A 17315-nucleotide genomic window follows, 5' to 3' on the forward strand; every position below is an offset into this window, starting at 1 on the left:
AAATCCAGATTCACCACCACGTTGCCTGGGCGTCTTTCCACCTCCCTCTCGTACCTCTCTTTCAGATCTCCGTCGCCCGCAAACCATTCCTTAACCAGGTTGTTTAGCGCTATCTTCTTAGCGACTGCGTCCATCTGGTTACAGCCTCTTACCTCCAGAGTTGTGATCTCCTCACCAAAGTGCCCACACCGCACCACGATCCCTGCCGGGGATAGCTGCTGCTCGTTAAAGGTCGAAGGCCAGATCAGTTTGCTGGCCTTTTCGTCCCATTTACAAAATACCTTGAATTTCAAGGGTACCTCTGCGAAAATAAAGACGTCCTGTTCTTTTCTCTGCAGGGCGACACGTGGCTGCATGCATTCCTCAGGGGCTCCTGCCGGGGTCGGGGTCAGCTCAGTCTCTGGAATGACACAGCTCGAAGACATTCCTGGTTCCGCCGTGAGGGGGGGGACTCCCACACCACTTACCTCACCCTCCGTTCCTAATGGCGTGGATTCAGTCTGGGCCAACGAATCTGTGGCCATCGACTCGAGGTAGTCCAGAGGGTCCATGCCCGGTTTTTTCACCAGGAAGGGCGCATAGTGTTCCGCCTTCCTTTTCCCACCCTTCTTGGCCAGGGCAGTGTCCATGGCCTCCGCAGTATCCACTATCTCTCCCCAATCTGACATTTCTTTCTCCGCAGGGGGCACGCTTGAGCCCTCCGCCAACTCTCTCAGTTGCTCAAGCGAGGCGAGCGAGACCCCATCTTCCTCCTCTGCACTCACCGGGACCCCCTCTGCGCTCACCGGGATCTCCGCTTCTTCCTGGCCGTGGCGATCATCTGCTGAGGTAAGTGCTGTTGTCGTCTGCCCGTGATCCGTTTCTTTATGCCCTTGTTCCACCCCCTCAGGTTCCATCTCCTCCTCAGCAGCGTCCGGGACCAGTGACACCGGTGTCGATCTCTCTGCTGGCGCAGCTGCCCTGTCTTCCGTAAGAGGAGCTGCGGTTGCACGCACTGCCAACGAGCCACCCGTCACTGCTGCGAAACTCCGTGCTTTTATCGGGCATACCTTGTAGATGTGTCCAGAAGCCCCGCACAGATTGCACTTTGGCTCGGCTCTGCACATCAAGGTGCTGTGTCCCACGGTGTCGCATCTTCGGCAGACCTCCGCTTCACAGTCGGCAGCGTAGTGGCCTCTCTGGTTACACCGTCTGCATGCGAAAGGCTGGTCTGGATAGTTCAGGTAACCTGTGTAAGCTCCAATTGAAAAGTGTGCAGGGGGGTGCAAAAGCCCATCCTCTGCGCTGGGGTCTGCTCTGAAACGCACAAGAAACCTTCTTTTGCCGTTCCAGACTCTCTTCCTGTCCATTACTTTTGTCCCTGTATCTTGCACGTCAACAAATCTTTTAAGAAAGTTGACGATGTCTGCTTCCGGGGTGAAAGGATTATTCATATGGACCCATATGGGTCTCGACTCGCGAGCAAACAAAGGTTCGAGATAAAAATGAACAAAAGGTTCCTCCTGTCTGCGAGCAGCCAATGTGGACCATATTTTCGTGCACTGTACCGCAGAAAATAGTGACAAATCAAAAATCCTTTTACCTGGAAAGTTCTGCAGGCAATAGATGTCTTCAGGCTGCAAGGCCAGGTGCTTGAAAAGGACGACGTCCTCGAAAGCGTCTCTCTTGGCAAAATCCTTGTCCGAAGCCTCCTCTCGCAACACGAAACGTACAGTGTGCCTTGGTCTTGCGGTCCTGCTGGAAATCTTCTCCATTCTCAAAGTGGCCGGAGTCCCTTCCGCCACGGAAAAAAATCGCCGTCGCTTAAAAAAGCTGCGCCGTCCGTCTCTTCCCTCCTTTGGCTTCAGAACCCGAGCCGCGGTCAGGCCACGCACACGGGATCTTAGGCCAAAAGGCCGAGAAGCGATGCCCGACGCCGGCCTTGGGCGGGCGCGCGGGCGTCCGGCTGGCGCGCAGCGGCGCAGGCCGACGCCTCTGGAGCCCGGTCCGCACGCGGCTGCCGGCCGCCCGGACTCCGCTCTCCCCCTCTCTTGCCTGCCTGCTTGCTCGCCTGCCTGCCCGCCAGTCCCGGGCGGGGGCCCTGCTCTTTGATCTCCTGTCAACGGCCCGACAACGACCGCAGCCGCGGGGGGCGCCAGCCGGCCGGCCTCCTTAGCTTAGGCCCCTCCCACCAGCAGCAGCCGTGCCGAGTGAGCTGCAAGCGAAAGCGGACCGTCGGCACCTGCGGGCAGAGGCAAGGGGCAGCGCTCTCTCGGGAGGGACGGGGACACACACACACCTGCCTGCCTGCCGAAAAAAAGAAAGAAAAGGTGTATATACTAAGTTTTTTGGAGGGAAAACGGCCGGCTGTCGAAAGGGGCCCGCCTGCAAGGACGGGGACACACACACACACACACACACACACACACACACACACACACACACACACACACACACACAAGCCACGCCTGCCTCCCTGGAAAAAGGAGGAAAAAACTAAGTTTTTTGGAGGGAAAACGCACGGGAGCCGAAAAGGGGGCCGGCCTGCTTGCCGAGAGAGTCGAGGCGCGGGAAAGTGCACGGAGGGAGCACGGGAACGGGGAGGGGGAGAGAGAGAGACACAGAGACGCACAGATGGACGAGAGACGAGACCGGAGAGGAAGGAGCTCCGGTCCACCTCGCTTGCTTGCTAGCTACGTCTGTCTTTTCACCGCTGAGAGAAGGTAGTGCACCGTTCCCGGAGGCGCTGCAATACCGGGCCGATGCGTGGAGAGGACGGAGCAAGCTCCTGATCCAGCTCCCTGTTCCAAAAATCCGTTTAATATGTGGTCCCCCGATGGGGGACGTATCAGATATTAAACTGATAAGAACAGATACTACACTTGATCTTAGCCAAAAGGCCGAGAAGCGATGCCCGACGCCGGCCTTGGGCGGGCGCGCGGGCGTCCGGCTGGCGCGCAGCGGCGCAGGCCGACGCCTCTGGAGCCCGGTCCGCACGCGGCTGCCGGCCGCCCGGACTCCGCTCTCCCCCTCTCTTGCCTGCCTGCTTGCTCGCCTGCCTGCCCGCCAGTCCCGGGCGGGGGCCCTGCTCTTTGATCTCCTGTCAACGGCCCGACAACGACCGCAGCCGCGGGGGGCGCCAGCCGGCCGGCCTCCTTAGCTTAGGCCCCTCCCACCAGCAGCAGCCGTGCCGAGTGAGCTGCAAGCGAAAGCGGACCGTCGGCACCTGCGGGCAGAGGCAAGGGGCAGCGCTCTCTCGGGAGGGACGGGGACACACACACACCTGCCTGCCTGCCGAAAAAAAGAAAGAAAAGGTGTATATACTAAGTTTTTTGGAGGGAAAACGGCCGGCTGTCGAAAGGGGCCCGCCTGCAAGGACGGGGACACACACACACACACACACACACACACACACACACACACACACACACACACACACACACAAGCCACGCCTGCCTCCCTGGAAAAAGGAGGAAAAAACTAAGTTTTTTGGAGGGAAAACGCACGGGAGCCGAAAAGGGGGCCGGCCTGCTTGCCGAGAGAGTCGAGGCGCGGGAAAGTGCACGGAGGGAGCACGGGAACGGGGAGGGGGAGAGAGAGAGACACAGAGACGCACAGATGGACGAGAGACGAGACCGGAGAGGAAGGAGCTCCGGTCCACCTCGCTTGCTTGCTAGCTACGTCTGTCTTTTCACCGCTGAGAGAAGGTAGTGCACCGTTCCCGGAGGCGCTGCAATACCGGGCCGATGCGTGGAGAGGACGGAGCAAGCTCCTGATCCAGCTCCCTGTTCCAAAAATCCGTTTAATATGTGGTCCCCCGATGGGGGACGTATCAGATATTAAACTGATAAGAACAGATTTTTTTTTTTTTTTTTTTTTTATTAGAAACGTATAAAACATACAAAACAGCAAAAAAGACCCATCACACAAAAAATCAACCCACATGTTACTCAAAAAACACAGAAAACAACATTCAAAAGCCCACACCTCTGAAAACCCAAGCAAAATACAATTTCCTTAACCCCGCCTCAAATGCAAATCAAAACCCACCCCCACATCTGAAAAAACAAAACATTCACCAAAACCATACCGACTTTTACTATACAAAACATAATAATCACCCCAACGAAAATAGCCCCTTCCACCTCTCCTTGGCTGCCGCAAAACCCCACCTCAGAATATCCCATTTTACCCGACATGCTATATCATATTTCACCGTATGCACGACAGCGGCTGGTGCTCCACTGACCCCATGCTCAGTGAGGTCTTTGCGTGATGCCCACAAATGATATTTTACCAAACTAATAACCAACCATAACAAAAAGTTGACCCCCCATCTACGTGTTTTTGGGAGTCCCCGCAGTAGAACTTGTCTGGACACCACAAAGTCTGACTTCACCTGCGTTAAAAAACCCCCACACTGGTCCCATACCCTCTGTGCAAACCCACAATCCCATAAAACGTGTGCGATGGACTCGGTTTCTTGGCAGTCAGTGCGTGGGCACTTGTCCTGCCTGGAGAGCCCATGTCTGTGTAAAGTCTCTCGGACTGGAAGTCTATTCCACACCACCAACCAATTGAGGTCCTTCAGCTTATTTTCCAGCCCTACCGCTTGCGTTTGCTTCCAGACCTCTCCTGGAACTCCCACAATAGCCGGCTCCTCCTTTGCAGTAGCCAGCTGGTACAGTGCCTTGTGGTCCAGCAATGCTGCACCTTCCTTAGCATCCGGGTGCTTTTTTAGCCATTGCACCGCATGTCTGTAATACCATGGCAGCTTTTCTGCCTTGGGTGTTGTGTTTGTCCACACTACCAAATGTTTTACTGCAGAGGCAAACCACAAGTGTGCAAAGGGGACGCACAGGTGGTCCGGACTCTCCTTCAGAAGTCTGCACAGCCCCGAGATGAAAAGTGAGTCCAATTTCACCGGCAGGTCCGGCACCGCCCGACCTCCTTCCTCCACCGGCCTGTGCATGTCCACCCGCTTGATGTACTCATATCCTCCGCCCCAAACGAAGCGGAAGATGGTCCTCACCAGCTCTCTACGGAACCTGGGAGGCAGCGGGAAAACACAGGCCAGATGGATGAGCAACGGCAATATATCCACCTTCACTACCAGGACTTTTCCTACCAGTGTCAAATGCCTACTCTGCCACAAACCTAACTTCTGATTCACTTTTGAGATCTTACTCCTCCAGTTAATTGTGGCAGAGTCAGCAGTATGGAAACTGACCCCCAAGATCTTCACGGGCCCTGTCTCTAGTTTGAGACCTCCTACCACATCCTGCCTGTTTTTCCATCTGCCAAAATATTTGACGGTGCACTTGCTGAGATTAAGCAGTGCACCCGTTCCTGCAGCCATGGCGTCCGCTATCTGCAGAACCCGAGTGAGAGACCTGTCAGTGGTAAGAAACAAAGTGACATCGTCTGCGTAAGCCATCAACTTTGCCTGTGCTCCACCGCTACCCGGGACTAGTACACCTTCCACCCAAGGGTCACTCTGGATTCGTCGCAAAAAGGGCTCCAGGTATAGCACGTAGAGGAGCGGGGACAAGGGACACCCCTGCCTCACCCCACGGCTAACCACGAACCCCATCCCCAACCTTCCATTCACACATACCCTTGAGATGACCCCGTTATATAAAATCCTGAGCCATCGGATAAAAGTTCCACCAATCCCTAGTCTCTTTAAAACCTCCCAAAGGAAGGGATGACACACTCTGTCAAAGGCTTTACTTTGATCTAAGCTTACCAGAATGAGCTCCAAGCCCCTTTCCTCCACCCATTCAATGATGTCTCTCACCAACTGGAGATTCCAGGCTAGTTTCCTTCCTTCCACACTGCAGGTCTGATCCCTGCAGACCAGACCCGGCATCACCTTCCTCAGCCGCCTACTCAGCACCCTGGCCAGGATCTTATAGTCAGTGCAGAGCAATTGGATCGGCCTCCAGTTTTCCAGGTCCTCCTTGTCCCCTTTCTTAAAAATCAAAGACAGAACTCCAGTTTTCATAGTTCCCGTTAACTCCCCTGACTCTAAGATTTCGTTAAAAACTTCGAGCAGGATAGGCTGCAGTTTATCCCAAAACACCACGTAAAAGTCAATGGGCAAGCCATCAATTCCGGGAGCCGTCCCCCTCCGCATCCCTGCCATGGCTTCCCTTAGTTCCTCACCCGAAAGCTCTCCCTCCAGTTCAGGCATGCCCTCCTCTACCGTCACTATTCCCGCCAACCACTCCTCCCACAAGTCAGTGTCCACTGGTTTCCCCGAGAACAGTTCCCTGTAAAAATCCGAGGCACACCTGACCATATCTGCTGGGTCAGAGGTAACGGAACCGTCTTTTTGCTTTAGGCCCTCCACCAAAGTTCTGGCTTGCCGAGAACGCACCGAGCCGAAAAACATAGCCGAGCATTTCTCATCCTTTTCCCTCCAATTTCCCTTCGCTCTAAAGAGAAAATCGTTGGCTCGCGCCAACCACCACTCTTTCATCCGAAGCCTGATCTCCGCCGCCTTCGGTGCGTCAAAAGAGCCTCCCTGATTAAATCCCTCATAGAGGGTCTGTAACTCCTGTTGGAGCTGATCTAAATCCTCCCTCTCCTTCCGTCTCCTGTCTCGGCAATATTTGACCGATTCCTTGCATATAACTCTTTTACACATCTCCCACCAATTGACAGCGGACAGATATTTCCATCTCTGACTGCAGAGACTTTCAATCAGGTCAACTATCCTGCTTCTGAACTCAACCTCGGACAACACCTTAACATTTAGCCTCCAGTAACCTGATCTGGGGCCTGGGTCATCCGAGGTCAGACAGGCAGACAGCAACATGTGGTCAGAAAACCATACAGGAACAATATGTCCTACCGTAGACCGTCCACTTAGGGTAGTGAAGATGTAATCCAGTCTCCTGAAGATATCCTTGCCGTTGCTCCAAGTAAACTGTTTAGAGGCCGGGCCCGAGATGTTAAGGCCGTCCTGCAATTTAAAATGACTCACCAACTCTCTCAGGGCTCGCGCCCCTGCCCTATTTGTGTCACCAATATCGACATTAAAATCCCCGCCCATCACCACCGTTCTGTTGGTAAATAGGAGTGGCTCGATCTTTCTTATAAAATCTGCCTGAAGGCGCCTTTCAGCCGGTCCATACACCGCTATCAGGCGCACTTTCAGGCCGTCCCACACCCCATCCACTACCAATAAACGCCCCGGAACAACCACACAAACCTCACCCCCCACAAAATTTGACACCCCACATAAAATCCCGATGCCTGAAGAGTGCACCCCTCCAATGCTCCACCAGGACTCTCCTTTTTGCCATTCTTTCTTAAAATCCGCTACATCCTTCTGTGACCCCAAATGAACCTCCTGAACAAAACAAAAGCCGAACTGGCGACTCGCAAGGTCTTTGAAGACGCCAGTCCGCTTCGCAGGGTTCCTCAAACCCCTCACATTTACCGTACAAATAATACGACTCATGGCGGGTCATGAGAAGTTTGTACCCTAGTCTCCTCTTCCTGGCTAACCTCTGAGTTATCTGTCTCAGCTGATGTTGAATCGCTCTCCCCCTCCCCGGAGTGCTGCAAGCTCCCCTCCCCCGAGGAAGATGACTCGCTCTCGGGATCCCCGGGTACCTGCGGGTGAGCCGGCTGTTCTATCTCTTTTAAACTCCCTACCTCCATCTCACTTCCCTCACTAGCCACTACCGACTCACCTTGACCTGGAGGAAGTGGCTCCTCGCTCACCTCCACCTCCTCTGATTCCTCAGGGGTGACTGAAACGGCAGAAAGAGTACCCCCCTCCACCTCCAATCCCTCCCCTGACCTTTCCCCCCTTGCGTTTCCCCTCCCCGCCACCTCCTCTCCTTTCTTTCCCGTCGCTCCACCCGCACCCTCCACCTTTTCGAAACCAGGCTCGAGGGATTTCCCGGATGCTACCCCCTCCCGGCTACTGTCTTCCTCCACTCCATCTGAATCGCTGCCTAAAGTCTCAATAGGCAGCCCCCGGAAACGATTTTGCAACCCCAACTTGGCGCGTCGCAAATCAGGGCCCTTCGGCCCTCTCCCTCCCTTCCTCTTTGTAGACCTACTTAAAACCGGGGACCAGCTCGGGGACTCTGGTCGGCCTTCTGGGACCATATCAGCCCAGGACCTGGACTCTGGGTGTTCGTCACCCGCTTCACCCGCCCCCTCTGCTGCTTGCCCCGGTCCACCCTTATCCCCCTCCTTAGTTTTCCCCACAGTCCCGAAAAACATAAACGGACCACCGGAGGGTCCTGGTAATTCCAGTCTCGGATCTTTCGGGGGAGCCTTCACAATGTCCGCAAAGCTCTTCTGCTTTCTGGGACACGAGCGATACACGTGACCCGCTGACCCACACAGATCACATGTCAGTACCTGTCCGCAGTTCTTCGCCTCGTGTCCCTCCGCACCGCACCTCCTGCAGAAACCTCCTGGGCAGTTCGCTGCAATGTGTCCCTGTTGCAAACACTTTTTACATGTCAGGGGCTGCCCTGGGTAGAAAAGGTAGCCCCTGTTTGACCCGATATTAAAGTAGGCAGGGGGATGCAAAACGCCCTCCTCTCCAGACGGCTGAGGTCGGAGCCTGACCAAATACCTCCTCCTCCCGGTCCAGACCCCCGCCTCGTCCACCACTTTGCTGCCGGCCCCTTGAATGTCCACAAACCTGGTTAAATACATCACAATGTCTCGCTCAGGCAACAACGTGTTAAACAGGTGGACGGTAAGCGTCCTCAGCTCCCTCGCAAAGAGAGGCTCCATCAAAAACAAAGACATCGGAAAAGAATTTTTCCCGGATTGCGCCTTCTGCCACACAGTCTCGCACAACTTGTCCGACTCCATTGTCAAATCAAAAATACCTTTCCCCGGGAAATCCTGCAAACTAGTGATATCCTTGACCTTAATCCCAAGTCCATGAAACAAAATGTCTCTTTCAAACTTGTCCCTCTTCATCCAGGTAGCCTTATCTTCCGCCGTCTTCACCACGAAGCGCACTGTGCGCCGCATCTGTCCCTCACGGGACAGAGGGTGCCCAGCCGCCAGGTCGCGGGTCCACTCACCCGCCGCCGCCGTCGTCGCCGCCGCCGCCGCCATCAGGAAGCCCCACTTCGCCCCCTGGGCTCAACCCAGGGCGACTACCCGTGGTAGCTTGGAATCCGCGGCCTCCGTCCTCCTCCGGCAGGTTGGTTCTCCTCCCTCTGGTTGGTCCTCGATCTCCCTCCTCTCCGCCGCCGTCGCCGCCGTCGTCTTCTCCGTCTTCTCCGTCGTCGTCTTCTCGTCCCCCAGCCAAGTCATCAAGCCGCGGGCCTGCCACGTACTTTCCGATCTTAGCCAGAAGGCCGAGAAGCGATGCCCGACGCCGGCCTTGGGCGGGCGCGCGGGCGTCCGGCTGGCGCGCAGCGGCGCAGGCCGACGCCTCTGGAGCCCGGTCCGCACGCGGCTGCCGGCCGCCCGGACTCCGCTCTCCCCCTCTCTTGCCTGCCTGCTTGCTCGCCTGCCTGCCCGCCAGTCCCGGGCGGGGGCCCTGCTCTTTGATCTCCTGTCAACGGCCCGACAACGACCGCAGCCGCGGGGGGCGCCAGCCGGCCGGCCTCCTTAGCTTAGGCCCCTCCCACCAGCAGCAGCCGTGCCGAGTGAGCTGCAAGCGAAAGCGGACCGTCGGCACCTGCGGGCAGAGGCAAGGGGCAGCGCTCTCTCGGGAGGGACGGGGACACACACACACCTGCCTGCCTGCCGAAAAAAAGAAAGAAAAGGTGTATATACTAAGTTTTTTGGAGGGAAAACGGCCGGCTGTCGAAAGGGGCCCGCCTGCAAGGACGGGGACACACACACACACACACACACACACACACACACACACACACACACACACACACAAGCCACGCCTGCCTCCCTGGAAAAAGGAGGAAAAAACTAAGTTTTTTGGAGGGAAAACGCACGGGAGCCGAAAAGGGGGCCGGCCTGCTTGCCGAGAGAGTCGAGGCGCGGGAAAGTGCACGGAGGGAGCACGGGAACGGGGAGGGGGAGAGAGAGAGACACAGAGACGCACAGATGGACGAGAGACGAGACCGGAGAGGAAGGAGCTCCGGTCCACCTCGCTTGCTTGCTAGCTACGTCTGTCTTTTCACCGCTGAGAGAAGGTAGTGCACCGTTCCCGGAGGCGCTGCAATACCGGGCCGATGCGTGGAGAGGACGGAGCAAGCTCCTGATCCAGCTCCCTGTTCCAAAAATCCGTTTAATATGTGGTCCCCCGATGGGGGACGTATCAGATATTAAACTGATAAGAACAGATACTACACTTGATCTTAGCCAAAAGGCCGAGAAGCGATGCCCGACGCCGGCCTTGGGCGGGCGCGCGGGCGTCCGGCTGGCGCGCAGCGGCGCAGGCCGACGCCTCTGGAGCCCGGTCCGCACGCGGCTGCCGGCCGCCCGGACTCCGCTCTCCCCCTCTCTTGCCTGCCTGCTTGCTCGCCTGCCTGCCCGCCAGTCCCGGGCGGGGGCCCTGCTCTTTGATCTCCTGTCAACGGCCCGACAACGACCGCAGCCGCGGGGGGCGCCAGCCGGCCGGCCTCCTTAGCTTAGGCCCCTCCCACCAGCAGCAGCCGTGCCGAGTGAGCTGCAAGCGAAAGCGGACCGTCGGCACCTGCGGGCAGAGGCAAGGGGCAGCGCTCTCTCGGGAGGGACGGGGACACACACACACCTGCCTGCCTGCCGAAAAAAAGAAAGAAAAGGTGTATATACTAAGTTTTTTGGAGGGAAAACGGCCGGCTGTCGAAAGGGGCCCGCCTGCAAGGACGGGGACACACACACACACACACACACACACACACACACACACACACACACACACACACACAAGCCACGCCTGCCTCCCTGGAAAAAGGAGGAAAAAACTAAGTTTTTTGGAGGGAAAACGCACGGGAGCCGAAAAGGGGGCCGGCCTGCTTGCCGAGAGAGTCGAGGCGCGGGAAAGTGCACGGAGGGAGCACGGGAACGGGGAGGGGGAGAGAGAGAGACACAGAGACGCACAGATGGACGAGAGACGAGACCGGAGAGGAAGGAGCTCCGGTCCACCTCGCTTGCTTGCTAGCTACGTCTGTCTTTTCACCGCTGAGAGAAGGTAGTGCACCGTTCCCGGAGGCGCTGCAATACCGGGCCGATGCGTGGAGAGGACGGAGCAAGCTCCTGATCCAGCTCCCTGTTCCAAAAATCCGTTTAATATGTGGTCCCCCGATGGGGGACGTATCAGATATTAAACTGATAAGAACAGATACTACACTTGATCTTAGCCAAAAGGCCGAGAAGCGATGCCCGACGCCGGCCTTGGGCGGGCGCGCGGGCGTCCGGCTGGCGCGCAGCGGCGCAGGCCGACGCCTCTGGAGCCCGGTCCGCACGCGGCTGCCGGCCGCCCGGACTCCGCTCTCCCCCTCTCTTGCCTGCCTGCTTGCTCGCCTGCCTGCCCGCCAGTCCCGGGCGGGGGCCCTGCTCTTTGATCTCCTGTCAACGGCCCGACAACGACCGCAGCCGCGGGGGGCGCCAGCCGGCCGGCCTCCTTAGCTTAGGCCCCTCCCACCAGCAGCAGCCGTGCCGAGTGAGCTGCAAGCGAAAGCGGACCGTCGGCACCTGCGGGCAGAGGCAAGGGGCAGCGCTCTCTCGGGAGGGACGGGGACACACACACACCTGCCTGCCTGCCGAAAAAAAGAAAGAAAAGGTGTATATACTAAGTTTTTTGGAGGGAAAACGGCCGGCTGTCGAAAGGGGCCCGCCTGCAAGGACGGGGACACACACACACACACACACACACACACACACACACACACACACACACACACACAAGCCACGCCTGCCTCCCTGGAAAAAGGAGGAAAAAACTAAGTTTTTTGGAGGGAAAACGCACGGGAGCCGAAAAGGGGGCCGGCCTGCTTGCCGAGAGAGTCGAGGCGCGGGAAAGTGCACGGAGGGAGCACGGGAACGGGGAGGGGGAGAGAGAGAGACACAGAGACGCACAGATGGACGAGAGACGAGACCGGAGAGGAAGGAGCTCCGGTCCACCTCGCTTGCTTGCTAGCTACGTCTGTCTTTTCACCGCTGAGAGAAGGTAGTGCACCGTTCCCGGAGGCGCTGCAATACCGGGCCGATGCGTGGAGAGGACGGAGCAAGCTCCTGATCCAGCTCCCTGTTCCAAAAATCCGTTTAATATGTGGTCCCCCGATGGGGGACGTATCAGATATTAAACTGATAAGAACAGATACTACACTTGATCTTAGCCAAAAGGCCGAGAAGCGATGCCCGACGCCGGCCTTGGGCGGGCGCGCGGGCGTCCGGCTGGCGCGCAGCGGCGCAGGCCGACGCCTCTGGAGCCCGGTCCGCACGCGGCTGCCGGCCGCCCGGACTCCGCTCTCCCCCTCTCTTGCCTGCCTGCTTGCTCGCCTGCCTGCCCGCCAGTCCCGGGCGGGGGCCCTGCTCTTTGATCTCCTGTCAACGGCCCGACAACGACCGCAGCCGCGGGGGGCGCCAGCCGGCCGGCCTCCTTAGCTTAGGCCCCTCCCACCAGCAGCAGCCGTGCCGAGTGAGCTGCAAGCGAAAGCGGACCGTCGGCACCTGCGGGCAGAGGCAAGGGGCAGCGCTCTCTCGGGAGGGACGGGGACACACACACACCTGCCTGCCTGCCGAAAAAAAGAAAGAAAAGGTGTATATACTAAGTTTTTTGGAGGGAAAACGGCCGGCTGTCGAAAGGGGCCCGCCTGCAAGGACGGGGACACACACACACACACACACACACACACACACACACACACACACAAGCCACGCCTGCCTCCCTGGAAAAAGGAGGAAAAAACTAAGTTTTTTGGAGGGAAAACGCACGGGAGCCGAAAAGGGGGCCGGCCTGCTTGCCGAGAGAGTCGAGGCGCGGGAAAGTGCACGGAGGGAGCACGGGAACGGGGAGGGGGAGAGAGAGAGACACAGAGACGCACAGATGGACGAGAGACGAGACCGGAGAGGAAGGAGCTCCGGTCCACCTCGCTTGCTTGCTAGCTACGTCTGTCTTTTCACCGCTGAGAGAAGGTAGTGCACCGTTCCCGGAGGCGCTGCAATACCGGGCCGATGCGTGGAGAGGACGGAGCAAGCTCCTGATCCAGCTCCCTGTTCCAAAAATCCGTTTAATATGTGGTCCCCCGATGGGGGACGTATCAGATATTAAACTGATAAGAACAGATACTACACTTGATCTTAGCCAAAAGGCCGAGAAGCGATGCCCGACGCCGGCCTTGGGCGGGCGCGCGGGCGTCCGGCTGGCGCGCAGCGGCGCAGGCCGACGCCTCTGGAGCCCGGTCCGCACGCGGCTGCCGGCCGCCCGGACTCCGCTCTCCCCCTCTCTTGCCTGCCTGCTTGCTCGCCTGCCTGCCCGCCAGTCCCGGGCGGGGGCCCTGCTCTTTGATCTCCTGTCAACGGCCCGACAACGACCGCAGCCGCGGGGGGCGCCAGCCGGCCGGCCTCCTTAGCTTAGGCCCCTCCCACCAGCAGCAGCCGTGCCGAGTGAGCTGCAAGCGAAAGCGGACCGTCGGCACCTGCGGGCAGAGGCAAGGGGCAGCGCTCTCTCGGGAGGGACGGGGACACACACACACCTGCCTGCCTGCCGAAAAAAAGAAAGAAAAGGTGTATATACTAAGTTTTTTGGAGGGAAAACGGCCGGCTGTCGAAAGGGGCCCGCCTGCAAGGACGGGGACACACACACACACACACACACACACACACACACACACACACACACACACACACACAAGCCACGCCTGCCTCCCTGGAAAAAGGAGGAAAAAACTAAGTTTTTTGGAGGGAAAACGCACGGGAGCCGAAAAGGGGGCCGGCCTGCTTGCCGAGAGAGTCGAGGCGCGGGAAAGTGCACGGAGGGAGCACGGGAACGGGGAGGGGGAGAGAGAGAGACACAGAGACGCACAGATGGACGAGAGACGAGACCGGAGAGGAAGGAGCTCCGGTCCACCTCGCTTGCTTGCTAGCTACGTCTGTCTTTTCACCGCTGAGAGAAGGTAGTGCACCGTTCCCGGAGGCGCTGCAATACCGGGCCGATGCGTGGAGAGGACGGAGCAAGCTCCTGATCCAGCTCCCTGTTCCAAAAATCCGTTTAATATGTGGTCCCCCGATGGGGGACGTATCAGATATTAAACTGATAAGAACAGATTTTTTTTTTTTTATATTTTTTATTAGAAAAAAGTCCGTTAACAAATCATAAAACAGTCCCACACCAACACCCCCCTAATGTCCCGTGCACAAATCCTTCCAGCGCTCTTTTGCTGCAGCAAACCCCCATCTATGAATGTCCCACTGGACCCTCCTGGCCACCTCCTCCTTCACCCTCCGCAGGATCCCAAAAGCAGGCTTCTCCACGCCGTGCTTCACCAGGTCTGTCCGGGCATCCCAGATGAAGGCCTTGACCAGGCTGACCAGTAGCCACAGCAGGAATTTCCGGTTCCGGCCCCGGATGCCGGCGATCCCTCTCAGGACGGACGCTTGCGTGATGGGGGAATCGGGGCTTACCTGTGCAAAGAGGGTCCCGCACGATCTCCACACCCTCTGGGCGAAGGCACACTCCCAGAAGACGTGACCCACCGTCTCTTCGCCCGCGCAGCCGTGTCGCGGGCACAGGCTCTGTCTGGAGAGCCCGTGCGCATGCATGACGGCCCTGACCGTCAGCCGACCCCACACGCAGAGCCAGTTCAGGTCCTTCAGCTTGTTATCCAGCCCCCCCGGCTGGACCCGCTGCCAGATGATCCGGGACACACCCGGGATCGCCGGCCGTTCTTCCGCCTTCACCATCCTGTACATGGTCCTGTGATTCAAACAGTTCGTCCCTTCCTTGATCCCCGGGTGTGCCCGCAGCCACCGCACTGCGTGGCGGTAGTGCAGCGGGAGCCGCTCTGCTTTGGGGGTCGTGTTGGTCCAGACCGTCAGGTGCCGCATGCTCGCCGCCAGCCAGAGACTGACAAACCGGCTGCACAGGTGGGCCGGGTTGTCGTGCAGGACCGTGCACAGGCTCGCTATGAAGGCGCAGTCCAACTTCGCCGGGAAGTCCAAGATCCCCCGACCCCCATCGGCCAGGGGTCTGTACATATCACACCTCTTCACCCGTTCGTAGGTGTGACCCCAGACGAAGTTAAAGATGCTCCTCACCAGATCTCTCCGCTTCCGGACCGGCAGGGGGTACACTACCGCCAGGTGGAGAAGCAGAGGCAGGACTTCCGCCTTCAGTACCAGCGCCTTCCCGATCCAGGTTAGCGATCGTTGCTGCCACAGGCCTAGCTTCCGGTTGACTTTCCGGAACCCGGCCTCCCAGTTGACACCTCCAGGATCTGTGGAGTGAAAGCTCACCCCCAGGATCTTCAGCGGCCCAGTCGTCCGTGACAGACCGCCAAAGTCCCGCGGCTCGCTCGGCCAGGTCCCGAAGACCTTCACTAAGCTCTTGGCCCTGTTCAGTCGGGCGCCGGTACCTCTTGAGAAATCCTCGACAATGCTGAGCGCCCTCCCCAGGCCGCCTTCAGAGCCCAGGAAGAGCGTGACGTCGTCTGCATATGCCGCGATCTTCGCCATCTGCCCTCCTCCACCTGGCACCAGGATCCCATCCACTCCCGGATCCCTCCTGAGCTGGTCCAGGAGGATCTCTAGGAAAAGCACATACAGCAGGGGCGAGAGAGGACAGCCCTGTCGCACACCACACCGCACTGGAATATGCCCGCCCAACGCTCCGTTGACGCATACCCGGGATGCCACCCCGTTGTACAAGGTCCGGACCCACCTGACAAACCCGTCCGGCAGACCCTTCCTCTTCAGGAGTGCCCACAGAATCTCGTGATGGACCCGGTCAAAGGCCTTGGTCTGGTCGAGGCTCACCAGCAGGAGCGGCAGGCCTCTATCTTCCACCCACGCGATGACGTCGCGGATCAGCTGCAGGGTCCAGCTGATCTTGCGGCCTGCCACACCACACGTCTGGTCAGCCTGCACCAAGGCCGGCATCACTGTTCTCAGGCGGCCGCCCAGCACCCTGGCCAAGATCTTATAGTCAGTGCACAGGAGCTGGATTGGCCGCCAATTCCCCAGGTCTGCCTTGTCACCTCCCTTATGGACGAGGGAGATGACACCGATCTTCATGGTGGCACCGAGCCCATCACGATCCAGCACCTCGTTGAATACCTGCACCAAGAGCGGCTCCAGCTGGTCAAAAAAGGTGAGGTAAAACTCGGTCGGTAGACCGTCTATGCCAGGGACAGTGCCCTTCTTCATCCCCATCAGGGCAGATCGGATCTCTGCCCCTGACACTGCCCCGCCCAGAGCAGCGGGGTCGTCTACCGCCGGCTCCACTCCGTCCAGGAGCCTGCTCCTGATACCGGCGTCGGTCTCCTTCTCAGCAAACAGGGTGCTGTAATATTCTGTGGCACACTCCAACATCCCGGGTATGGAAGTGGCTACAGACCCGTCCGTCCTCCGAACGCCGTCAAAGAAGCCTCGCTCTTGTTGCCTCCTCACGGCGCCGAAGAACTGGGACGAGCAGCTTTCGTCATTCTCCCTCCAGACTCCACGGAGCCTGAAAAGAAAGTCCTTAGCCCACTGCAGCCACTTACCCCTAAGCAGGCTCTTGATGTGGGCGATCTTCTCCCCCTCGTAAGCGCCCCCTTGGTTCAGCTGCGCATACAGTGCCTCGAGCTCCTCCTGGAGCTTGGTGCACTGGCGGTCCTCCAAGCTGCGGCGGATCCTGCAGTACTTCTTCGTCACCACCGCGATGGTGCGCTTACAGGACTCCCACCAGTGCACCGCCGAACTGAAGGCGTCCCTCCTCTCCGCACATGCCCTCAGCACTGTAGCGATCTTCCTCTGGTATCTCGCCTCCTGCAGGACTTGCCTGTTCAGCTTCCAGTATCCGGCCTGGAAACGAGGGTCCTCAACACCAAAGGAAGCCGTCAGCATGTGATGGTCGGAAAACCAAGTAGGGGTCGCTTGCCTGCTTAGGGTCGTCCAGTTCGCCGAAGTGAAGACATAATCCAGCCGCCTGAAGGTCCCCCTTCCGTTGTCCCAGGTGTGATGTGCGACATTCTGAAATCCGTCCCGCAGGCCAAAATCTGCAATCAGAGACCGTAACCCATGGGCACCCTCACCTTGTGAGTCCCCCAGGTCGATGTTAAAATCCCCGCCGATGATCAGCTCTCTGTTTGTGTACAGCAGGGGCTCCAGATCTTTCAGGAAGGAGCCCTGCTGCCGCCGGTCCGCCGGGACATACACACCGATCAGCCGGGTCCGCACCCCGTGCCGGGTCCCGT

General features: G+C 58.4%; 6 non-coding genes and 1 pseudogene across 6 annotated transcripts; all 7 read right to left on the reverse strand.

Moving 5' to 3' along the window:
* Positions 1-2700: 2700 nt before the first annotated feature.
* On the reverse strand, positions 2701-2891 carry LOC148808234 (U2 spliceosomal RNA). The gene has a single exon (XR_016088304.1). It is a non-coding gene; the product is annotated as a U2 spliceosomal RNA (small nuclear RNA).
* Positions 2892-3684: 793 nt separating this feature from the next.
* On the reverse strand, positions 3685-3892 carry LOC148808235 (U2 spliceosomal RNA; annotated as a pseudogene).
* Positions 3893-10128: 6236 nt separating this feature from the next.
* LOC148808236 (U2 spliceosomal RNA) lies at positions 10129-10319 on the reverse strand. Its single transcript, XR_016088314.1, has one exon. It is a non-coding gene; the product is annotated as a U2 spliceosomal RNA (small nuclear RNA).
* Positions 10320-11108: 789 nt separating this feature from the next.
* Positions 11109-11299, reverse strand: LOC148808237 (U2 spliceosomal RNA). The gene has a single exon (XR_016088315.1). It is a non-coding gene; the product is annotated as a U2 spliceosomal RNA (small nuclear RNA).
* A 787-nt stretch (positions 11300-12086) lies between these two features.
* LOC148808238 (U2 spliceosomal RNA) lies at positions 12087-12277 on the reverse strand. Its single transcript, XR_016088316.1, has one exon. It is a non-coding gene; the product is annotated as a U2 spliceosomal RNA (small nuclear RNA).
* A 777-nt stretch (positions 12278-13054) lies between these two features.
* Positions 13055-13245, reverse strand: LOC148808239 (U2 spliceosomal RNA). The gene has a single exon (XR_016088317.1). It is a non-coding gene; the product is annotated as a U2 spliceosomal RNA (small nuclear RNA).
* Positions 13246-14034: 789 nt separating this feature from the next.
* Positions 14035-14234, reverse strand: LOC148808240 (U2 spliceosomal RNA). The gene has a single exon (XR_016088313.1). It is a non-coding gene; the product is annotated as a U2 spliceosomal RNA (small nuclear RNA).
* Positions 14235-17315: the final 3081 nt, after the last annotated feature.

The sequence above is a fragment of the Atractosteus spatula genome, unplaced genomic scaffold (assembly GCF_055471065.1).
Source record: "Atractosteus spatula isolate fAtrSpa1 unplaced genomic scaffold, fAtrSpa1.hap1 Scaffold_233, whole genome shotgun sequence".
NCBI classification, from domain to species: Eukaryota; Metazoa; Chordata; class Actinopteri; order Semionotiformes; family Lepisosteidae; genus Atractosteus; species Atractosteus spatula.